At 44.2% G+C, this 26,299-nt stretch overlaps 1 protein-coding gene across 4 annotated transcripts in view; it reads left to right on the top strand.

Moving 5' to 3' along the window:
* The window catches only part of arhgap12b (Rho GTPase activating protein 12b), a 297,001-nt gene that overhangs the window by 19,187 nt on the left and 251,515 nt on the right, over window positions 1-26,299 (top strand). The window lies entirely within an intron of this gene.

Raw genomic sequence — 26,299 nt, 5'->3', positions numbered from 1 at the left:
ATACGTTGGGATTTATTTTACAATCCACATCTGACGGCTACCAATTAGGATGCTGAAGTGGTGTAAATTTTGTCATGTTGATGATCCAATCATTTTGATTGTAACCTGCCATAGTGATGTTTTTCAAATACTGTTCCTGTGAAAAGGTAAATGCATTAGTTCATTATGTAGATTCATTTAAGATACTAATTTTGAGAAAACCATTCGGAACAGACATGTATTTGAAAGCTCTTTTAATTAATTATTAGGCTTGCTTGGCAATGATAAACTTTTGAGGACCAGAGAGTTCACTGAGTGGGGGGATGAACACATACTTGATCCCTATGTCCCTCAGATTTTAATTTGAGAATTTTTTAACAGAGGCTGCAGCAACTCCTTGAGTAGTGAATACACATTAAAGAGGTAGAGCTATGTGCACATCTGTTGTTTTGCAGTCACTGAATAAGTCAAATTCCATTTTTATTGTGATATTCAAGAGCTTATACGATGCATATGCATCTTAGTCTGCATTTTCTGCTGGTTTGCAGTGAATAGGCAAATTCCATTTTGGGATATGGGAACTTCTACGTTTGCCTGTTGTATTCTGTGATTGGTACATTGCTTTTTGAATGGCATACACTTGTGTTCTTGGTGATGCGGTGATCGTTAATGCTTCACGGATCCAAAACTATCAAACAACCATTTAATGCATCAATATCAAATTCTTGACTATGATTTGAGTGTTTAAACCATTTAAAATTCTGGATTTGGATGCATAAATGGTTAATTCATCCAGTTATCTTTCCTCAAATAGACTACTGCAGTGATTGCATAGTGAAGTTAATACAAGAACAATGAATGCAACTTAAGTTAATGTTCTAATTTTTCCTCAAAATAACTTGTAGCTTTCCTGACATAAAAATATAATGATCCAAGTTTTGTGGTCACCAGCAAACAAGCAGCACTAGCCGTTCATTACATTAGACTTGCCCGCAGCATTTGCACTGTTATTAGAAAACAAAAACGATACAGTGTTCTCTAAAGGGCTTCTGGAACTTTATGAACAGGGCATGCAAACACTATGTCCAATTTGATTTTTCTTTTAAATTTAGAGTACTCAATTTTGTTTACAATTAAGGGGCAATTTAGTGTGGTCAATCCACCTAACCTGCACATCTTTGGGTTGTGCGGGTGAAACCCACGCAGACATGGGGAGAATGTGCAAACTCCACACGGACAGTGACCCAGGGCCGGGATCGAACCTGGGACCTCGGTGTCGTGAGGCAGCAGTGCTAACCACTGCGCCACCGTGCTGCCCCACCAATTTGATTTGTTAAGGAGACGATTATTAAGCAGTGCAGAAACCAAATTAGGAACTGTGAATTTGAACAGTTAATTTAGCGCCAAATATGAGATCAAAATAGAGGGGACGAAAGATGGGATTAAGAGAGGCTGATCGAAGTCAAGTTTAAAAAAAATCTATTTTTAAAAAAAAACCTACACCAATAATTCAGAAGGAATGAGTCTGTATGCTTTTAAGAGTTACTTTTCAGTGATTGTGAAGTTGTTTGGCAGTAATTAAGACTTATCGGACCATTAAAAATTCACTTAGACTTGATGGTAAGTACTAATTATTTCAGCCTTGGTTATTGGATAGCTCTCTTGCAGGTATTCCAACTTTATACCATTGCATATATTTGATGCAGAGATTCTTGGTGAGATAGCAATATAGCAAACCTCTGAGGGAGCATGGCAACATTTACAGCAGCTTCATAATAGTTGCATTTAATTGTCAATCTGCAAGGGCTGGAAGTTGCGGTTCAATTTATTCCTTATTTATGGCAATGATCTCACTTTAATTTCTACCTTTAACCCTGGTCAAAATGCAAATTAAGTGAAATTCTAGTGAGATGTCTCTTGGTACACTTCTTAAAAAAAAATTTAGAGTACCCAATTAATTTTTTTCCAATTAAGGGGAAATTTAGCATGGCCAATCCACCTAGCCGGCACATCTTTTTGTGTTGTGGGCGAAACCCACGCAAAGATGGGGAGAATGTGCAAACTCCACACGGACAGTGACCCAGTGCCGGGATCGAACCTGGGACCTCGGCGCCGTGAGGCAGCAAGGCTAACCCACTGCACCACCGTGCTGCCCCTCTTTTAAAAAAAAATGTTTATTCTCCATTTTTGCATTTTCTTCAAAATTTACGCCCCACCCACAAGCAGTAAACGGTAACAAATACAAAGTCAATTCACTCATCAACAACAACGATCCCATCCTCCCACCACTCTAAACAACAACCCCCCTGGCAATATAAGCATCAAATAAAACAAACCCTCCCACGGCGGGACAATCAAAGGAGAAAAAAAACAGAGAAAAAGGAATCGGGAATTGCCTATTGTCACCGTTGACCTAGAGTCGTGTCCCCCCCCCCCCACATTCGATGCCATCCAATCCCCGAAAGAGTACCGTACATGACACCCACGCACTGCAAGCCGCCGCCCCCCCCCGACTCCTCCCCTCCACTTCCTTTTGCAAAACTCCTCCCCCCAACCTCTGTTCCTCCCCCCCAACTTTCCACCCCGGCTAGACTCATCGGACCCTGTTCTGCCAGGCTCCAATGGCCGCAGCCCCTTCCCCCACCTCACTCCCCATTCACTGGCCGGCTTAAACCGACCAGTGTGGCGGCTCCCGCCCGGGTCTCTTTCCCTCTTGCCCGGTTCCAGCAAAACCAAGAACTCCCCTTTAGCACACAGACCCCACATACACACCCAAGCCTCAAAGAACCATCATTGCAAGCGAAAGTCCCATCTCTTCCCTTGTCCAAGTATATACGTTAGCTCATTTAGCACATACACCAACCGCAGTGAAAAAATGCAGTTACATGCAGGACATGATACATGTCCACTTCCCAATTCAGCCACAGTCCTTCTGCCTTCGCAAACTCCTCCGCTGCTTCCGCCGCCCCGAAATAAAAGTCCTTGGATTTGTACGTCACCCTCAACTTAGCTGGGTATACTATGCCGCACTGCATCTTACTGATGTACAGTGCCTTCTTCACTCAGCTGAAGGCAGCCCGCCTCCTCGCCAGCTTCACCGTGTAGTCCTGATATATGCGTATACCAGCTCCAGCGCACTGCACCACCCGCTTCTGCTTTGCCCAGCACAGGACCTTCTCCTTCACGCTGTACCTACACAAAGTTACTACTCTCGGTGGCTCATCCTCCTTTGGTACAGGCCTCCACGACCGGTAAGCCCGATCCAGTTCATATTGGATGGGGTCATCCCTCTCCCCCAATAGCTTCGCCAACATCGTGGCAAAATACTCAGTCAGCCTCGGGCCTTCCACTCCTTTGGGAAGACCCACAATCCTCAGATTCTGTCACCTGGATCTGTTTTCCAAGTCATCCATTTTGGCTCGCAGATCCTTGTTGATCTCTATCACCTTCCACATCTCCTTCCCATCGAGGTAATTTGATCACTGTGCTGCAATAATGTCTCTTCCACTTCCTTCAGTGCCTCGCACCTCCGCCACTGTGCTCAATACCACCGCCCTCACCGTGGCAATCACCTCCTCCACCAGCATTTTCAATACCGTCCCCATCTCCTTCCTCATCGCCTCCATGTGCTTTGTGAAGTGCCTTTCGAGTTCCACGGCCATCACCATAGTAATTTCTTCAGCCGTGGGTAATGCGGCCTCACCTGGTGCTCCAGCCTCCACTTTCCTTGCCGTCCCCGCGGTGACCTTTCCACTCCCCGACGGACTTTCAGCTGCTTTTTTCACGGCCGTTTTTTAACTTGTTTTTGACATTTCTCTTCACTGTGCCTTCTCCCTGCTTTTGCCGCCTCTGTAGCCCCTGGGACCGGTTGTTAATCCCTGAAAATGCAGTTCCCGAACGGGAGCCCTCTAATGTGTGGCTGCCTCCCGCCCACCATCACCGGAAGACCGTGCTGCCCCTCTTGGTACACTTTTAAAACAATAAATTTAGAGTACCCAATTTTTTTTCCACAATTAGGGACAATTTAGCATGGCCAATCCACCTGTCCTGCGCATCTTTGGGTTGTGGGAGTGAGACCCACGTAGACTTGGGGAGAATGTTCGTATGGACTTTGCACAATGACCTGGGGCCGGAATCGAACCCGGGCCCTCGGTGCCACGAGGCAGCAGTGCTAACCACTGCACCACCGTGCTGCCCATATCTTGGTACATACAAGGTGTAACTGAGCCATATTGACAGGAGTATTGTGGTTCTTCGCTGAATTAGCTAATTGGAAGAAGCATATTACATGTGGCTTCAATGCTTCTGGCAAAAGGGAGGGGAAAATTAGTTAGGTTCCTGTTTTGCTGGTTCATGTTGGAAACTATGGATGTGGTTGATGGCAAAATAAGCGCTTGTAATTGAATGTGTGCGCGGATGTTTTTTTTAATAAAAAATAAATTTAGAGTACCCAATTCATTTTTTCCCCAGTTAACGGGCAATTTAGCGTGATCAATCCACTTACCCTGCACATCTTTGGGTTGTGGGGGCGCAACCCACGCAAACACTGGAGGATGTGCAAACTCCACACGGACAGTGACCCAGGGACAGGATTGAACCCCGGTCCTCAGCGCTGTAGGCTGCAGTGCTAACCACTGCACCACCGTGCTGCCTATGTGCGTGCAGATTTGTATGCACAGGCTGTATATTGATGTTTATGTGCACGTGTTTGTCTATCAGCCCTTCAGCACTACTGGTTGTGCCATGATTAATGTTGAATAGAGGTCCACTCAATGAGTCAAAAAGGTTAATGCATATCTGACTTTTGTTCTGTGAAACATAATATTTGATTTGTTAATTACCTTGACATTAGTTTTCAGATATTCATAAAGCAGTGGGAAGTAAAATGACATACATTAAAGGCAGAAAAGTGAAAACTGCATGTACAGATATGTGTATTAAAGCTCAAGACTATCTTGTTGCTTTCACTAAAACAATATCCGGTTGATTATATAGTGGGCTTCATATTAATTGTGCTTAATTGTGTGCAGGATATGCTGAACTTAAAGAATAAAATCCAAATCATTGATGCAGTGAATGGTATTATGATGTGATGACATATTTAATGTCCAGTACATAAATATATCCTTTTGACATTTTACAATGTAATTTCTCATTATCTGAAGTTTACCTTTTCCTTATTTTCTCTATAATTTGCGGTTGCTAAGAGCGGGCTCTGGCCATGTTGGTCTCGAGTCAGTCATTAGAAATCATTTTCCAAGGTAACTTATCCCAAATTGTAGAGGATTGTCTATGCTGCACTTGTCTATTCTTATAGCTGGGGGTAAGAATTTTGGCATATAGCTGTGATTGAGAACTTGGCAAATGGGTGATGCTCAGTGAGAAGCTACATTCCGCCACTTGATTTAGTTTGTTGGATGATGAACTGCCTGAAGCTCTCTGAATCTTAAATATTACATTTAAATTTTGCTATTTGTAACCTTTTCTCTTTTCAAGTATATTTAATTTCAAACAGTAGTCACTAACATAAGTAATTTATTTGGATTTTCCTGTATTTTGAGAAGTACTTTGGGCACAATGTTTGGTTTCTTCTTTGACTGATGTCTGTAAACCATTTTTAAAAAAAAAGCATTACAAATAGCTTTCCTCACCAATTAAAACCAAGACTATGTAAATTAAATATGAAATACCGTGGTAAGATACTTCTTCTGACTAAGAATTGACAAAATAATAAACTTAGTATTAACAAAATAAAGGATTTGGATTTGTTTATTGTCATGTGTACCATGGTACAGTGAAAAGTATTTTTTTGCCAGCAGCTCAAACAGATCATTTAGTACATGAAAATAAAAGAAAAAGAAAATACATAAAAGGGCAACACAAGGTCCACAATGCAAATACATGGACACCGGTATTGGGTGAAGCATACAGGAGTGTAATATTAATCTGGTCGGTTCATAAGAGGGTCGTTTAGGAGTCAGGTAACAGTGGGGTAGAAGTTGCTTTTGAATCTATTTGTGCGTGTTCTCAGACCTTTGCACCTCCTGCCCGATGAAAGAAGTTGGAAGAGTGAGTAAGATGGAAGAAGTTGGAAGAGTGAGTAAGCCGGGTGGGAGGGTCTTTGATTATGCTGCCCGCTTTTCCCAGGCAGCAGGAGGTGTAGATAGAGTTAATGGATGGGAGGCAGGTTCGTGTGATGGACTGGGCAGTGTTCACAACTCCCTGAAGTTTCTTGCAGTCTTGGGCCAAGCAGTTGCCATACCAGGCTGTGATGCAGCCAGATAGGATGCTTTCTATGGTGCATCTGTAAAAGTTGGTAAGAGTCAGTGTGGACATGCCAAATTTCCTTAGTTTCCTGAGGAAGTACAGGCGCTGTTGTGCTTTCTTGGTTGTAGGGCCGACGTGGGTGGACCAGGACAGATTTTTGGTGATGTGCACTCTGAGGAATTTTAAGCTGTTAACCATCTCCATCTTGGCTCCATTGATGCAGACAGGGGTGCATACAGTACTTTGCTTCCTGAAGTCAATGATCAGCTCTTTAGTTTTGCTACATTGAGGGATAGATTGTTGTTGTTGCATCACTCCACTCCTGTATTCTGACTTGTCGTTATTCGAGTACCGACACACTATGGTCGTGTCGTCAGCAAACTTGTAGATGGAGTTGGAATCAGTCGTGAGTGTACAGTGAGTATATTAGGGGGCTAAGTACGCAACCTTGTGGGGCCCCGGTATTGAGGACTATTGTGGAGGAGGTGTTGTTGTTTATTCTTACTGATTGTGGTCTGTGGGTCAGAAAGTCGAGGATCCATTCGCAGAGTGAGGAGCCAAGTCCTAGGTTTTTGAGCTTTGCTATGAGCTTGGCTGGGGTTATGGTGTTGAAGGCGGAGCTGTAGTCAATAAATAGGAGTCTGATGTGGGAGTCCTTGTTGTCGAGATGCTCTAGGGATGAGTGTAGCGCCAGGGAGATGGCATCTGCTGTGGGCGGTTGTGGTGGTATGCAAAATTCAGTGGATCTAGGCGTTCTTGGAGTTGATGTGCTTCACATGTGTCTCTCTAAGCACTTCATCACATCAAAGTAATTTCAGCTCTCTCCAGTGAAATGTGAAATCATAATTTATCTTTGTACTTCTTCTGTATCTTTAAAAGTTTGTCGACTTTTTTAAAAAAAAATGTTTTTATTAAGGTTTTACAGAATTTTTCATAATAAAACAAGAGTAACAATAATAACAAAAATAAACTAGAGTGAACATTAACATAGTGCAAAAAGAGAATATACAGTAACAATTAAATAGACATAACCCCATGCGACTCAGTCTTCCCAAACCATCCCAATGAAGCACCCCCCCCCCCCCCCCCCCCCCCGCGACGCCCCAACGAATTGCTGCTGTTGCTGACATTTTAATTTTCCCCGAGAAAGTAAACGAACAGTTGCCACCTCCGAGAGAACCCTAGCGTAGACCCTCTTAAGGCAAACTTTATTTTCTCGAGGCTGAGAAACCCAGCCATGTCGTTAATCCAACACTCTACACTTGGGGGCTTCGAGTCCCTCCACATTAATAAAATCCGTCTCTGGGCTACTGGGGAGGCTAAGGCCAAGACGTTGGCCTCTTTCGTCCCCTGAACTCCCGGGTCTTCTGTCACAACAAAGATCGCTATCTCTGGACTCAGCACCACCCGTGTGTTAAGCACTTTGGACATTGCCCTCGCGAAACCTTGCCAGAACTCTCTAAGCTCCGGGCATGCCCAAAACATGTGGACATGGTTTGCAGGGCCTCCCGCCCTTGCACCTCATACAACTGTTGATAATATTAAATTTTTGCAGTCCAGAGGTAAGCAACAGTCGAACACCAGATAACTTAAAAGAGCCTTTTTCGCGGGGCTGCAGCACAAGTGTGACTGAGTTACAGCAAGTGAAAAGGCAAACTTCTCTTAGTTACAATTGACTATATATTCTTACAAAACCCATCAAGCTTTCAATCATTAGTCATACAATTAGCTCATTACGCTCCTCCTTTATGTAATTATTTTCTTCTAATCATTAGTAATACAGTTAGTTTCATAGCATAGTAATTCTTTATCAAAAAGTCCTAAGGAGTGAATCTTTCCCCGGCTGTGTTTTGTTCCCACCACAGATTCTCACAGACAGTCAAGGTCGTGATAACGCCTTCTCACAGGAACAATTCATTTCACAAAGCTGGTATACAAACTTGACATTCCATTTCCCATCAAGCTCTGATTTAACTTGACCAAACTCTCATTCTATTTCCCATCATGCTCTGATTCTAACTTGAGCCAAACTCTCACTGTCATCTACCCCCAAAAATCTGCTCATTCTCGCTGCCGTCATGTGTGCCCGGTGGACCACCTTAAATTGAATTAGACTGAGCCTGGCATATGATGAGGAGAAATTAACCCTGCCCAGGACCTCTGCCCACAGACCCGCTTCCAACTCCTCATCTAGCTCCTCCTCCCACTTTCCCCCATCTCTATCAGTGTCTCCAGCATCTTGGACACAAATGCTCCCGCATCCGACCCCTCCACACCTTCGGGGAGGCTCACAATTCTCAAGTTCTGTCTCCTGGGCCTGTTTTCTAGATCCTCCAGCCTCTCCTGCCACTTCTTGTGGAGGTCATCCGCGCCTCCACCTTAAGGGCCAATACGACCAACTCGTCTTCGTGGTCGGATAGCTTTTTCTCCATCTTCTTAATCGCTTTCCCTTGTGTCTCCTGAGTTGCGATCATTTGGTCTATTGATGCCTTCATCGGGGCCAGCATGTCCTTTTTAAGATCAGCAAAGCAGCCCCTAAGGAACTCCTGTTGCTTCTGTGACCACTGCGCTCATGCACCCTGGTCTATATTGGCTGCCATGCCGTGCCTCGGCGCCTGCTCTGCACGCTTCTGTCTGTTGAGACTTAAACGCTTCACCCTGCCACTCCTGGTCCAGCTATCCATACAACCGAGAGGGAATCCTTTTGGCAGTGTTCGTTTCACCAATCTGCCCCAAAATGTCTGTGAAAACTCCTGAAAAAAGGTCCGAGAGCCTGTTCCAGACGGGAGCTGCCGAATGCGTGACCTACTCCTCCATGGCCGCCACCAGAAGTCCAAAAGTTTATCGACTTAAGAGTATAACACGAGAAAGTAATTGTCCCCTTCATATTGTAGATTAGCTTTCCAATATTAATTTAAAAGTTGGATGATCTGATAGCTCATAAAATTTATCTACTGGCAGTCAAGCTGCACATATTTTTGTTTCTAGTTTGAGTAAAATTTATTGATCACATTGATGCTATAGTTGGTGTCAGTGTCCCAGGTTAGGGAGGGAACATCGGGTAGTGAATTTGCTCTCTGATCTGCAATAACTTTTGGTGCATGTGTGTATTAGTGTTAGTAAGGTCAGGGATGTACTCAGGACAGAAATGGCTTCTATAAACAATGAAGCCTGCTGCAGTTCAGTAGATTGCCAAAATTCAGTACAGTGGCTCATCAATAATGGATGAGTTCCTGGAGGTGTGTCAAGTTGTATTCCAGCAATGTTCTCAAAATATTTAGTCTGTACTCATGAGTTAGGGAAACACAATTCAAAATTGAACTTGCTATTAACAAAGTTTAAAATCTGTTAAATATTTTGATTTGCCAATCATGCATGGGTTCCGGGTTCGTTTTTGCTGTCTTTTAAACCAAGGATTGTGTGATAGAAAATTATCTAATTAATTATTATTGCACATTAGAAGAAAATGGTTGTCTCATGAAAAACACCATGACACCATACTTTAGGTATATCTATCAGAGCTGCACCAGACAAGTATCTGCTTGTAATTCAAAGGAATTTATTTTGAAAGCTGCAACTTAAAGCCAATTCTACAAACTTAGAAAATATTTTCACTTCTGTTCTCTTGCCACTACACATGATTTAAGGTACTTATTTTCTGGACTGGAATCATATTATCGTTTTGAAAAATGAAAAATGAAAATCGCTTATTGTCACAAGTAGGCTTCAAATGAAGTTACTGTGAAAAGCCCCTAGTCGCCACATTCCAGCGCCTGTTCGGGGAGGCTGGTATGGGAATTGAACCGTGCTGCTGGCCTGCCTTGGTCTGCTTTAAAAGCCAGCGATTCAGCCCAGTGTGCTAAACCAGCCCCAAAGTTTTGTGGGTTTTTTCGTTTATGTTTATACCACCACAAGTAAATATTCTTGGGTATACCATATTTGAGGAATTACAAAATATTTCAAAGGGATATAGGAGCAGGAGTAGGCTATTTGATCCATCATGCCTGTTCCGCATTCAAACAGATCATGTACAGTGTCTTGCGTAAGACACTAGTTGGGTCTTATCTAGAATACCGTTTCCAATTCTGAGCACCATACTTGTGGAAGGATGTGAAGGCATTGAAGAGAGTAGAGAAGATTCGTAGGATTGATTCCAGAGATAGAAAACTAGCTATGTGGAGAAGTTGGGACTGTTTTCCTTGAAGAAAAGAGTAAGAAGAGATTTTATTGAGGTATTCAAGATCATGAGGGGTATAGATAGGGTACATGTGAGAAATTGTTCCCATTCGAGAGCCTCAAGAGCCACAGCGCACAGATTCAAAATAATTGGCAAAAGGAGGAAAAGTGATGTGGGGAATTTTGTTTTACCCGGGGGTGGTTGGAGTGTGGAATAAACTTGAGGTGGAGGCAGGTTTGATCGAGATATTCAAAAGTGAATTGGCTTGCTATCTAAAAAGAATATGTAAGGTTTCAGGGATGAGACAGGGGAGTAGAACTAGATAGAATGCTCTTTCAGAGAGCCGGTGTAGACCTGATGGGCTGAATGACCTCCTGCTGCACTGTAATGATTCTGTGTTCTGAGATCATGGCTGATCATCTACATTTTACGTTATTTTCCCCACTACCAGGATTTGTTTGATTTGCTACATTTTCTTAATTCAACTCTGCATCCTTTAAAGGGTACAGAAATAATTCTTTGCTTAAAACTGCATTTTTGAATTCCCGCTCGCCCTTAATTTGTCCCCAATATGTTTGGATCTCTCTCTTCCTTTCTCTTGCTCTTTCATTCACCTACCTACTTGCTCTCGTCTCGCTCCTCACCCCAAGCCTACACTGCTCATTCTGCCCAGTATGGCTCCCATCTTCGCTCCCTTAAGGGGTGTAGACTTAAATGTAATCTGGCGTACAGTTGGTTTAACTTTATACTTGGATGCAGCACGACCACATCAAGCACTCTGTGGCTCAACTCTGCTCTGTTGAAATAACTTTCTATTCCAGGTGTAAGAGATTATTTGTTTTCTTTTTAGTTCTTTTGTTTCCATTTCTTTTAGCTTATTTAATTTTGTTATCTTTGTTCCCTGGACCCATAATCAGAATGTGCCTTTAAGCAGAAGAGTGCTTGCCAGGACAGTGCGTTTCTAGGTTTTGTGTTTTGGAGAGGAGAATCATAGAATTGACAGTGCAGAAGGAGGACATTTGGCCCATCGAGTCTGCACCGGTCTTTGGAAAGAGCACCCTACTTAACCCACGCCTCTACCCTATCCCTGTACCCCAGTACCTCCACCTAATGTTTTTTGGACACTAAGGGGCAATTCATCATGGGCAATCCACCTAAACTGCACATCTTTGGACGATGGCAGGAAACCCACACAGGCACGGGGAGGAAGTGCAAACGCTACTCAAACAGTGACCCAAAGCCAGAATTGAACTCCGGTTCCTGGAGCTGTGAGGCACTGTGCCACCCCAGAAACTAGACTCAATAGCGGCGAGTAAATCGATGGAACTGTTTTTGGAGGAAGTTGATTTGATGGCTAACAGGCAACTGGTGGGTTAACCCGGTTCAGCCTGACAACAGTTAGCGACTTGTTCCTGCCAGATATTATTTTTTCAGAGACAACCTGTTAGAAGCCTCTAGATCCTTTAAGGAAGAGGAGTTCCCCCTCTCTGCTGCCTTTTCCTGCTGTCTCTGTGAGTCTGCGGTGAAGATCATTACAAGCTGAAGGACAAGAAAGTATCCAACTGAAGGCCTAACCTTGAGAAAGAAACTAACTAGAAGACGTCCTTCTGAATCCTGAGTGTGTGTGTGTGTTAAGTATAACAGGGGGGGGGGGGGGGTTAAACAAAAAACAAAGAAAAGTACAGCACAGGAACAGGCCCTTCGGCCCTCCAAGCCTGCGTCGACCATGCTGCCTGTCTAAACTAAAATTTTCCACACTTCTGGGGTCCGTATCCCTCTATTCCCATCCTATTCATGTATTTGTCAAGACGCCCCTTAAACGTCACTATCATCCCTGCTTCCACCACCCCCAACAGATAGGCGGGAGGATTGGGGGGGGAGGGGGATGTATGTGTTAATGGTTCCTTTTTGTTATTAGTTTATGTTAACATGTGGGCTGCTGTTTGGGGGTTTGGTGGGAGGATGGGATTATTGTCGTTGATATGGGGATTTTGACATTGCCTCCGGGTGCTCCGGTTTCCTCCCACAGTCCAAAGTCCCAGGTTGGGTGGATTGGCCATAATAAATTGTCCTTAGTGTCCAAAAAGGTTAGAACACAGAACATAGAAAATATAGCACTGAACAGGCCCTTCGGCCCACGATGTTGTGCCGAAACTTTGTGGGGTTAGGTGAGGGGTTACTGGGTTATGGGGATGGGATGGGCTTAAGTGGGGTCCTCATTTCAAGGGCCGGTGCAGACTTGATGGGCTGAATGGCCTCCTTTTGCACTGTAAATTCTATGATCATCTTTTTTTAAATATAAATTTAGAGTATCCAATTCATTTTTTCCAATTAAGGGCAATTTGCCGTGGCCAATCCATCTACCCTGCACGCCTTTGGGCTGTGGTGGTAAAACCCATGCAAACACAGGAATAATGTGCAAACTCCACACAGTCAGTGACCCAGAGCCGGGATCGAATCTGAGACCTCGGTGCCGTGAGGCAGCAGTGCTAACCACTCCACCACCGTGCTGCGCATCCCTCATAATCTTGTAGACCTCTATCAGGACACCCCTCAATCTCCATCCGTCTAATGAAAACAGTCCGAGTCTATTCAGCCTCTCCTCATAGCTAACACCCTCTATATCAGGCAACATCTGGTAAACCTCCTCTGTGCCCTCTCCAAAGCCTCACATCCTTCTGGTAGTCTGGTAACCTGAATTATGCGTGATATTACAAGTGCGGCCGTACCAAGGTTCTGTACAACTGCAGCATGTCTTACCAGTTTTGTTTTTAAAAAAAATAAATTTAGATTACCCAATTATTTTTTCTATTAAGGGGCAATTTAGCGTGGCCAATGCACCTACTCTGCACATTTTTGGGTTGTGGGGGCGAAACCCACGCAGACACGGGGAGTCTTACCAGTTTTTAATACTCTATGCCCCATCCAAAGAAAGCAAGCATTCCGTATGCCTTAACATAAGAACTAGGAGCAGGAGTAGGCTATCTGGCCCCTCGAGCCTGCTCCGCCATTCAATTAGATCATGGCTGATCTTTTGTGGACTCAGCTCCACTTTCCGGCCCGAACACCATGACCCTTAATCCCTTTATTCTTCAAAAAACTATCTATCTTTACCTTAAAAACATGTAATGAAGGAGCCTCAACTGCTTCACTGGGCAAGGAATTCCATAGATTCACAACCCTTTGGGTGAAGAAGTTCCTCCTAAACTCAGTCCTAAATCTACTTCCCCTTATTTTGAGGCTATGTCCCCTAGTTCTGCTGTCACCCGCCAGTGGAAACAACCTGCCCGCATCTATCCTATCTATTCCCTTCATAATTTTAAATGTTTCTATAAGATCCCCCCATATCCTTCTAAATTCCAACGAGTACAGTCCCAGTCTACTCAACCTCTCCTCGTAATCCAACCCCTTCAGCTCTGGGATTAACCTAGTGAATCTCCTCTGCACACCCTCCAGCGCCAGTACGTCCTTTCTCAAGTAAGGAGACCAAAACTGAACACAATACTCCAGGTGTGGCCGCACTAACACCTTATACAATTGCAACATAACCTCCCTAGTCTTAAACTCCATCCCTCTAGCAATGAAGGACAAAATTCCATTTGCCTTCTTAATCACCTGTTGCACTTGTAAACCAACCTTCTGTGACTCATGCACTAGCACACCCAAGTCTCTCTGAACAGCGGCATGCTTTAAAATTTTATCGTTTAAATAATAATCCCGTTTGCTGTTATTCCTACCAAAATGGATAACCTCACATTTGTCAACATTGTATTCCATCTGACAGACCCTAGCCCATTCACTTAACCTATCCAAATCCCTCTGCAGACTTCCAGTATCCTCTGCACTTTTCGCTTTACCACTCATCTTAGTGTCATCTGCAAACTTGGACACATTGCCCTTGGTCCCCAACTCCAAATCATCTATGTAAATTGTGAACAATTGTGGGCCCAACACGGATCCCTGAGGGACACCACTAGCTACTGATTGCCAACCAGAGAAACACCCATTTATCCCAACTCTTTGCTTTCTATTAATTAACCAATCCTCTATCCATGCTACTACTTTACCCTTAATGCCATGCATCTTTATCTTATGCAGCAACCTTTTGTGTGGCACCTTGTCAGAGGCTTTCTGGAAATCCAGATATACCACATCCATCGGCTCCCCGTTATCTAATGCACTGGTAATGTCCTCAAAATATTCCACTAAATTATTTAGGCATGACCTGCCCTTTACGAACCCATGCTGCGTCTGCCCAATGGGACAATTTCTATCCAGATGCCACGCAATTTCTTCCTTGATGATAGATTCCAGCATCTTCTCTACTACCGAAGTTAAGCTCACTGGCCTATAATTTCCTGCTTTCTGCCTACCTCCTTTTTTAAACAGTGGCGTCACGTTTGCTAATTTCCAATCCACCGGGACCACCCCAGAGTCTAGTGAATTTCGGTAAATTATCACCAGTGCATCTGCAATTTCCCTAGCCATCTCATTTAGCACTCTGGGATGCATTCCATCAGGGCCAGGAGACTTGTCTACCTTTAGCCCCATTAGCTTGCCCATCACTCCCCCCTTAGTGATAACAATCCTCTCAAGGTCCTCACCTGTCATAGCCTCATTTCTATCAGTCGCTGGCATGTTATTTGTGTCTTCCACTGTGAAGACCGACCCAAAAAACCTGTTCAGTTCCTCAGCCATTTTCTCATTTCCCATTATTAAAACTCCCTTCTCATCCTCTAAAGGACCAATATTTACCGTAGCCACTCTTTTTTGTCTTATATATTTGTAAAAACTTTTACTGTCTGTTTTTATATTATGAGCAAGTTTACTCTCATACTCTATCTTACTCTTCTTTATAGCTTTTTTAGTAGCTTTCTGTTGCCCCCTAAAGATTTCCCAGTCCTCTAATCTCCCAGCAATCTTTGCCACTTTATATGCTTTTTCCTTCAATTTGATACTCTCCCTTATTTCCTTAGATATCCACGGTCGATTTTCCCTCTTTCTTCCGTCCTTCCTTTTTGTTGGTATAAACCTTTGCTGAGCACTGTGAAAAATCGCTTGGAAGGTTCTCCACTGTTCCTCAACTGTTCCACCATAAAGTCTTAGCTCCCAGTCTACTTTAGCTAGTTCTTCTCTCATCCCCTTGTAATCTCCTTTGTTTAAACACAAAACACTAGTATTTGATTTTACTTTCTCACTCTCCATCTGTATTTTAAATTCCACCATATTGTGATCGCTCCTTCCGAGAGGATCCCTAACTATGAGATCATGAATCAATCCTGTCTCATTACACAGGACAAGATCTAGGACCGCTTGTTCCCTCGTAGGTTCCATTACATACTGTTCTAGGAAACTATCGCGGATACATTCTATAAACTCCTCCTCAAGGTTGCCTTGACCGACCTGGTTAAACCAATCGACATGTAGATTAAAATCCCCCATGATAACTGCTGTACCATTTCTACATGCATCAGTTATTTCTTTGTTTATTGCCTGCCCCACCATATCGTTACTATTTGGTGGCAGATAGACTACTCCTATCAGTGACTTTTTCGCCTTACTATTCCTGATTTCCACCCAAATGGATTCAACCTTATCCTCCATAGCACCGATGTCATCCCTTACTATTGCCCGGATGTCATCCTTAATAACAGAGCAACACCACCTCCCTTACCATCCACTCTGTCCTTCCGAATAGTTTGATACCCTCGGATATTTAACTCCCAGTTGTGACCATCCTTTAACCATGTTTCAGTAATGGCCACTAAATCATAGTCATTTACGATGATTTGTGCCATCAACTCATTTACTTTATTCCGAATACTACGAGCATTCAGGTAAAGTACACTTATGTTGGTTTTTTTACATCTGTTTTGAATCTTATTACTGGGCCTATTCACTGAGCTCCCCTCAGTCACTGTACCTTACTGTCGCCCTTTTAGATTTTTGACTATGTCTTCTCTGCCTTGCACTTTTCCCCTTACTTCCTTTTGCTTCTGTCCCTGTTTTACTACCTTCCAACTTCCTGCATCGGTTCCCATCCCCCTGCCACATTAGTTTAAACCCTCCCCAACAGCTCTAGAAAACACCCCCCCTAGGACATCGGTTCCAGTCCTGCCCAGGTGCAGACCGTCTGGTTTGTACTGGTCCCACCTCCCCCAGAACCGGTCCCAATGCCCCAGGAATTTGAATCCCTCCCTCTTGCACCATCTCTCGAGCCACGCATTCATCTTATCTATCCTGACATTCCTACTCTGACTAGCTCGTGGCACTGGTAGCAATCCTGAGATTACTACCTTTGAGGTCCTACTTTTTAGTTTAACTCCTAACTCCCTGAATTCCGCTTGTAGGACCTCATCCCGTTTATTACCTATATTGTTGGTGCCTATGTGCACCACGACAGCTGGCTGTTCACCCCCCCCCCCCCCCCCCCCCTCTAAGAATGTCCTACAGCCGCTCCGCGACATCCTTGACCCTTGCACCAGGGAGGCTACATACCAACCTGAAGTCTCGATTGCGTCCACAGAACCGCCTGTCTATTCCCCTTACGATCGAGTCCCCTATCACTATAGCCCTGCCATTTTTCTTCCTGCCCTGCTGTGCAGCAGAGTCAGCCACGGTGCCATGAACCTGGCTGCTGCTGCCTTCCCCTGGTGAGCCATCTCCCTCAACAGTATCCAAAGCGGTATATCTGTTTTGCAGGGAGATGACCGCAGGGGACACCTGCACTGCCTTCCTACTCTTGCTCTTTCTTTTGGTCACCCATTTTCTATCTCCCTCATTAATTTTCACCTGCGGTGTAACCAACTCGCTAAACGTGCTATCCTTCTTGACTACCTTCAAAGATCTGTGGACCTGCACGCCCAGATGTCTTTGACTTTCTACATGCCTAAGAGTTTTTTGCCATTTACAGTATATTTCCCCTCTATGTTAGACCTACCAAAATGTATTACCTCACATTTGTCCGGATTAAACTCCATTGGCCAATTCTCTGCCCTAGTCTCCAACCTATCTCTGTCCTGTTGTATCCTCTGACAACCTTGGTGTCATCTGCAAACTTTCTAATCAGACCGGCTACATTTTCCTCCCAAATTGTTTATGTATACTACAAACAACAGAGGCCTGAGTGCAGATCCCTGTGGAACACCACTAGTCACAACCTTCCATTCAGGAAAAACATCTGTCCACTACTACCCTCTGCCTTCTGTGACCTGAGCCAATTCTGTATCCATCATGTCACCTCATCTCTGAGGCATCTTAGGGCAGCACGGTGGCCTAGTGGTTAGCACAACCGCCTCACGGCGCTGAGGACCCGGGTTCGAATCCCGGCCCTGGGTCACTGTCTGTGTGGAGTTTGCACATTCTCCCCGTGTCTGCGTGGGTTTCGCCCCCACAACCCAAAAATGTGCAGAGTAGGTGGATTGGCCACACTAAAATTGCCCCTTAATTGGAAAAAATAATTGGGTAATCTAAATTAAAAAAAAAAAAAAATCTCTGAGGCATCTTGTCAAAGGCTTTACTGAAGTCTATGTAAACAACACCCACCACCCTCCCCTCATCAATCATCTTTGTCACCTTCTCAAAAAGCTTGATCAACCGTCACAAAACTTTGCTGTCTGTTGCTAATGAGTCCATTTGTTTCCAAATGGGTATAAATCCTGTCCCTGAGAATTCTCTCCAATAATTCACCTACTACTGAGTTTAAGGAAGATGTGCGGGGTAAGTTTTTCACACAGAAAGTGGTGGGTGCCTGGAAAGCACTGCCAGAGGATGTGGTGGAAGCAGGCGTATTAGCAACATTTAAGAGTCATCTGGAGGATACATGAATAGGGAGGAAATAGAGGGATACGGACTGAGTAATGGCAGAAGGTTTTTTTTTTAGTCAGGGCATCATGATCGGCATAGGCTTGAGGGCCAAAGGGCCTGTTTCTGTGCTGTACGTTTCTTTGTTCTATTTCAGTCCTAAATGGGCTACATTTACACAGTATCCTTAATTCCTGGTTGTGGACTTCCCCGCCGTGGGGACCATCCTTCCTGCATCTACTCTGCCTAGTCCTGTTAGAATCTTGGTTTCTATCAAATCTCTCTCTCTCTTCTCTGTGTATCTCTCTCTCTCTCTCTCTCTCTCTCGCTCTCTCGCTCTCTCGCTCTCTCTCTCTCTCCCCCCCAACCAATTCTTCTAAACTCTAGTGGATATATAATCCGAACCGACTCAATCTCTCATCACACGTCAGTCCTGCCATCCCAGGAATTGGTCTGGTAAAACTTCTCTACACTCCCTCTGTAGCAAGAGCATCCTTCCTATCTTAAATCCCAAGATATTGTGTACGCATATCAATGGGAAGAGGATAACTAGGGAAAAAGTAGTGCCCATTAGGGACCAGGGGGGGAATCTGTGGGTGGAGCCAGAGGACATTGGTAGGGTGTTAAATGAATATTTCATATCTGTCTTTACCCAAGGGAATGAGGAGATACTTATTGAACTCCGAGAGAGTGAGACTGTGAGGTTATTGAGCAAGTTGTCATAGGGAGGGACAAAATATTGGAGTTGTCGGCAGGCTTAAAAGTGGAGAAATCTCCGGGTCCAGACAAATTGTATCCCAGGTTGCTGTGGGAGGTGAGGGAGGAGATTGCAGGGGCCCTAATCCAAATTTTTAGTTCTTCTCTGGCCACGGGAGAGGTGCCAGAGGACTGGGGAACCGCGAATGTGGTCCTGCAATTTAAGAAAGGCAGTGGGATTCCTGTCGTGTGTCACTGTCTGTGCAGAGTTTGCACCTTCTCCCCTTTTCTGCGTGGGTTTTCTCTGGGTGTTCTGGTTCCTTCCACAAGTCCCAAAAGACGTGCTTGTTAGGTGAATTGGACATTCTGAATTCTCCCTCAGTGTACCCGAACAGGCACCGGAGTGTGGGGACTAGGTGATATTCACAGTAACTTCACTGCAGTGTTAATGTAAGCCTACTTGTGACACTAATAAAGATTATTATTATTAGGGATAAGCCAAGGTACTACAGGCCAGTGAGTCTCACATCAGTGGTGGAGAAACTAATGGAGACATTTCTGAAGGAGAGAATCTATCTGCACTTGGCGAGGCAAGGTTTGATCAGGAATAGTCAGCGTGGCTTTGTCAGAGAGAGGTCATGTCTAACAAACTTGATTGGAATTTTTGAGCGTGTGACTAAGTCTGCAGATGAGGGTAGTGCAGTAGTTTACATGGATTTACGCAGAGCATTTGACAAGGTCCCACATGGAGCTGAAGGACATGGAGGGTGATGACATACAGCTGCTTTAGTAACTGGAAGCCAGTGTCCAGTGGCATACCACAGGGATCAGTGCTGGGACCCCTATTATTCGTCTTTTATATAAATGACTTTGATGACTGTGTGTGTAGGATCAGTAAGTTTGCGGATGACACAAAGATAGGTTGGGTGGTTAACAGTGAGACTGAGGGCCTTGAGTTACAGGAAGATATGTAAGGGATAGTCAAATGGGCAGAATAGTGGCAGATGGAATTTAATTCTGAAAATGAGAGGTGCTACACTTTGAAAGGAGCAATTTGACAAGGAAATATTTAATGAATGGCACCACACTGGGAGGTCCTCAGGAACAAAGAGATATTGGCACGTTTGTAAATAGGTCTCTGAAGGCAGAAGGGCAGGTTAATATGGTGGTGAAAAAAGCATATGGTACACTTGTCTTTATCAATCATGGCATAGGTTACAAAAGCAAGAAAGTCATGCTGGAATTATATAGCCATGATGTGGAGATGCCGGCGTTGGACTGGGGTGAGCACAGTAAGAAGTCTTACAACACCAGGTTAAAGTCCAACAGGTTTGTTTCAAACACGAGCTTTCGGAGCACGGCTCCTTCTTCAGGTGAACCTCCACTCTCTGAGTAAGGAGCCGTGCTCCGAAAGCTCGTGTTTGAAACAAACCTGTTGGACTTTAACCTGGTGTTGTAAGACTTCTTACTGGAATTATATAGAACATTGGTGAGGCTACTGCTGGAGTGCTGTGCGCAGTTCTGTCCGCCACATTATAGGAAGGATGTGATTACACTGGACCGGCTGCAGAGGCGTTTCACCTGGATGTTGCCTGGAATGGACATTTAGGTTCTCAAAAGAGGTTGGATAGGCTTGGTTTGTTTTCGCTGGAGCAGAGAAGACTGTGGGTCGACCTGATTGAGATGTACAAGATTTTGAAGGGCATGGACAGGGGGATGGGGAACAGCTTGAAGGGTCGGTTATGAGGGGATACAAGTTCAAGGTGAGGGGTGGGAGGTTCAGGGGAATTTGAGGAAAAACATTTTTACCCAGAGTGTGGTCACGGTCTGGAATGCACTGCCCGGGAGGGTGGTAGAGGCGGGTTGCCTCACAACCTTTAAAAATTACCTCGAAGAGCACTTAGCCCAAACCCTCGAATGTGAAGATGTACTAAGTGCTGGCAAAGGATTGGCAGAGGATGCTGCCTGGTTTGCAGGATAAGTCTTATGAGGAAAGGTTGAGGGAGGTAGGAGGATGAGAGGTGACTTAATAGAGGTTCATAAGATGATGAGGGGGATAGATAGAGTGGACGTTCAGAGACTATTTCCCCGGGTGGATGTACCTGTTACAAGGGGGCATAACTATAAGGTTCAGGGTGGGAGATATAGGAGGGATGTCTGAGGTAGGTTCTTTACTCAGAGAGTGGTTAGGGTGTGGAATGGACTGCCTGCTGTGATAGTGGAGTTGGACACTTTAGGAACTTTCAAGCGGTTATTGGATAGGCACATGGAGCACACCAGAATGACAGGGAGTGGGATAGCTTGATCTTGGTTTCGGACAATGCTCGGCACAACATTGAGGGCCGAAGGGCCTGTTCTGTGCTGTACTGTTCTATGTTCTATCAGGTGCCTTTCCTGCAGCGGTGCAGACTCGATGGGCTGAATGGCCTTTTCTGCACGGTATTTTTCCGTGATTCCTCAGATAAGGAGACCAAAACTGCACAATATTCCAGGTGTGGTCTTACCAAGGTCTTGTATAATTGCAGTAAGCCATCGCTGCTCCTGTACTCCAATCCTCTCACTATGAAGGCATACCATTTGCTTTCCTTACTGCCTACTGCACCTGAATGCTTCCTTTCAGCGACTGCTATACAAGGACACCCAGGCCTTGTTGCACATTCCCCTCTTTCAATCTGTAGCCATTCAGATAATCTGCCTTCCTGTTTTCGCTACCAATGTGGGGAACCTCACATTTATTCACATTATACTGCATCTGCCATGCATTTACTCCCTCGCTCAACTTGTCCAAAGCACACTGAAACATTTCTGCCTCTATCTGTCTCAATTTGCTCTGTGTAACCAGGAGGATCCATGGAATGATTTAGTAAGGTATTATTCGGAAAAATACTGAAAGTTATAGCTTACTACTTGGATGTTTTATTTTATGTAGATAGATATTGGGCAACAGTAAATCAGTGCTGCTTTGTTACAAGGTCAGTGGTGAAATTGATACATTGCAAACATTGTTACTCTATCTGTCATTACAAACAAGCTTAGCCTAAACAAAAAGCTCTGCTGGTGATCCACAGATGTCAGCTGTACAGATTTGTTTTCTTTACCAATTGGACTTTGTTACAATGCGCCAACCCCCTACTTTATAAGGCACCGAATATAAAGAGCATTGGACCAGGTAAGTTATTCTCTTGAGCATGTTTCAGAATTCAGCTAGACCATGGTTGCTCTGTATCTCAACACCATTTACCAGTCTGCTACACATCCTCTGATGCCCTTAACCAGATTAAGTGAAAATGGCAGGAACTTTATTAGGAAGAACGTTGCTGTGTAGAGGATGGTTACAAAGGCGGTCGTTTTTTCCATAAATCCTTTTCCAGAACTAGTATTGCCCTTTAAAGGAAAATTGCATTCCACACTCCTGGGTGTTCTGTTGAGTAGTTTCTGTTTTGTCTCATTGTACTTCACTCATTTGCAGGTAGGGAAGTTAAATTTAGTACATCAGGATCTCCAACCTTTGATTCTGAAAAACAGTTAATTAGCAATAACAAATAATTGTGCATGACGTGCTGAGTGCAATGTATGGCCCACATATCTGCCATGACTCTGCTTTCAAGTTGCACTCCCAACGAGTTCTGCACAAAAGCCAGGTCAACTCCTAGTATCAATACTGAGGAAATGCTGCACTGTTGGAGGTGTTGGCTTTTGGATGATTTTTTAATTTTCTCTCATTGGGTACGGTAGCATAATAGTTATGTAACAAAATAATCCAAAGGCCTGGACTAATAACTAATTTGAATTTATTACTGCAGCTGGAGATTTTAAATTCAGTTAATTAAATAGATTTTGCATAACAATCTTCGTATCAGTAATGGCGACCAGGAAGCTACCTGATTGGTATAAAATCCAATTTTAGTCACTAATATATAGGATGATAGGAATTAGGAGTACATGTATATAATTCACCCCTTTGAGCATACTCCGCCATTCAATCAGATCACGGATGATCTCTTCCTCACCTCGGATCCACCTCCCTACCTGTCCCGATATCTCTTTACCCCATTTTTACAATCAGAAATGTATCTATCTCCTTCTTGAAACCATTTAATGACTCCGATTCAACTGCACTATGGGGCAGCAAGTTCCACAAATTCACCACCCTCTGCGAGAAGTAGTTCCTCCTCATCTCAGTTCTAAATCTACCGCCTCTCAACCTATATCTGTGACCTCTCATTCTAGATTTCCCCACAAGGGGGAACATTTGGTCCACGTTTACTTTATAAATCCTTTTTCGTATTTTGTATACCGTGATCAGATCCCCTCTCGCCCGTCTAAATTCCATGAATATAAAACCAAACTGTTTAATCTCTCATTCCCTTTCACCCGGGAATCAATCTGGTGAATCTCCTGAGGTGCCTCCAATGCCACCACATCCTTCCTCAAATAAGGAGATCAAAACTGGACACAATACTCCAGATGTGGTCTCACACAACTTATATAATTGCAACAACACTTCTCTACTTTTATACTCCAGTCCTTTTGCAATAAACGCTGGTTTAAACCAGGGCTGGTTTAGCTCGGTGCAGCTGGTTTGTGATGCAGAACAAGGCCAGCAGCGCGGGTTCAATTCCTGTACAGTCGCTGGAATGTGGCGACTAGGGGCTTTTCACAGTAACTTCATTGCAGTGTAAATGTAAGCCTACTTGTGACAATAAAGATTATTTACATTTACGTTTACATTCCATTTGCCTTTTTAATTACATGCTCTACCTGCACACTGACTTTCTGCAATTCATGAACAAAGACCCCAAATCCCTTTGCCCAGAAGCATCTTGAATCCGCTTTCCATTTCGATAATTTGCCTATTTTTTCAGCCAAAATGGATAACCTCACACTTATCTACATTAAACTCTATCTGCCAGATTTTGGCCTATCTATATCTGTCTGTAAAATCTTTATCTCCTCATCCCTGCCTGCTTTCCTGCCTATTTTAGTATTATCTGCAAATTTTGCTAAGTTACACTTTGTCCCTGTAAAAAATTATAGATTATGAACCGTTGCGGTCCGAAGACTGACCCCTGCCAGCCAGAGAAGGACCCATTTATCCTGACCCTCTGCTTTCTATCAGTCATCCAATCCTCAATCCAATCTAGTACTCTGCCCCCAGTCCCCTGAGATTTCATCTTCTGGATCCGTCTTTTACGCGGCACCTTGCTAAACGTCTTTCCTTTTGGGGTAGGAAATCTGCTGTCCTTAACTGCTCCGCTCCCCTTGTGACTTCAGAACCACAACGTATTTGCCTCTCAATTGTCCTCAAATGGTTCAGAAAAACCATTCCATTGTATTTTTAAAACGGCTGCCAACAATTAGAAAAAGAATAAAACTGGTCAGAGCACTCAGCATTGACCTCGGCGCTAGATTCAGATGTGTCAATAATGACACAGCTGGTATCACACTTGGCACTGAGACAGAAGATTGTTAGTTTGAGTCCCGTACCAGAGACCTGAGCACAAAAATCTAGAATGATACTCCAAGGGATTGTTGACTTGTCTTTTAAACTGAGTCCCCTATCTGCTGTCTGAGGTGTAGAGAATAAATACTATGACGCTATTTCAAAGAAGAGCAGGGGAGTTATCCCCAGTATCCTGACTAATATTTATCCCTTAAAGCAATTAAACTGAATATTTGGTCATTACCACATTGCTGTTGCAGGAGCTTGAAGTGCGCAACTTTCTGCCACCCTTCCTACATGACAACAGTGACTACACATCAGAAGTACTTAATTGGTTGTAAAACATTTTGTAAAAAGCACTATATAATAGTTTTTTCCATTTTTTAAGGCAAAGTACACCCAGCCTAGTCAATCGGATTATGATTTTCCAAAGTTCCCTACATTCGAGAACAAGCTCAGTGGATTAGAAGTTAGCAAATGTGACAACGCTATTCAAGAAAAGAGAGTGGGAGAAAACACAGACCTACAGGCTTGTTAGCCTGACATCAGTCATCGTGAAAATGCTGAAATCTATTATTAAGAATGTAACAAAAGGAAGCCAGTAGCTGTGGTGTACTCAAAAAGCATGGTGTTGGGGGTAATAGCATTGAAGGATTGATTAATGGACAGGAATCAAAGATTAGTGACATGGCATTTCAAGTTGGTAGGCTGCAACTAAATCGTACTGTTGAACACCACTAAGAGGAAGCACTGAGAGTGGCAAGCATGCAGAATACGCTCTGGGTGTCCATCAATGTCCATCACCAAGAATAGTGCCACCACAGACCAAGCTGGCTGGGTCCGAAAGGACATAGCTGCTAGACTGGGATTGCAGCAGGTGGCGAGGGAACCAACAAAAGGGAAAACATAATTGACCTCCTCCTCACCAATCTGCCTGCTGCAGATATGTCTCTCATAGAACCATAGAATTTACAATGCAGAAGGAGGCCATTCGGCACATCGAGTCTGCACGGTCTCTTGGAAAGAGCACCCTACTTAAGCCCACGCCTCCACCCTATCCCTGTAACCCATTAACCCTAGCTAACCTTTTTTGGACACTAAGGGCAATTTATGATGGCCAATCCATCCAACCTGCACATTTTTGGACTATGGGAGGAAACCGGAGCACCTGGAGGGAACCCACGCAGACACGGGGAGAGCATGCAGACCCCGCACAGACAGTGCCCAAGCCGGGAATTGAACCTGGGACCCTGGAGCTGTGAAGCAACCGTGCTGCCCCATGACTATCGGTATAAATGACCACCGCACAGTCCTTGCGGAGAAGAAGTCCCGTCTTCACATCATTGTGTGGTACTACCACCGTGCTAAATGGGATAGACTTCAAACAGCTCTGGCAACCCAAGACTGGGCATCCATGAGGCGCTGTGGGCCATCAGCAGCAGCAGAATTGTGTTCAATCACAATCTGCAACCTCATGGCCTGGCATATCCCCCATTCTACCAACACCACCATGCCAGGGGATCAACCCTGGTTCAATGAAGAGTGCAGGAGAGCATGTCAAGAACATCAGGTATACCGAGAAACTGAGGTATCAACATGGTGAAGCCACAACACTGGACTATTTGTGTGCCAAACAGCATAAGCAGCAAGTAATAGACAGAGCTGAGCAATTCACAATGAACGCAATTAGATCTAACCTCTGCAATCCTGCCACATTCAGCTGTGAATGGTGGTGGACAATTGAACAACTCATTGGAGGAGAAGACTCCTCCAAATATCCCCCTCCTCAATAATGGAGGAGCCCAGCACATCTGTGCAAAAGACAAGGCCGAGACATTCACAACAATCTTCAGCCAGAAGTGCCGAGTGGATGATCCATCTCCGTCTCCACCGGAGGTCCCCAACATCACAGATGTAAGTCTTCAACCAGTACG

Source organism: Scyliorhinus canicula, chromosome 5, assembly GCF_902713615.1.
Source record: "Scyliorhinus canicula chromosome 5, sScyCan1.1, whole genome shotgun sequence".
NCBI lineage: Eukaryota > Metazoa > Chordata > Chondrichthyes > Carcharhiniformes > Scyliorhinidae > Scyliorhinus > Scyliorhinus canicula.
This window is presented reverse-complemented; position numbering and strand designations above follow the sequence as displayed.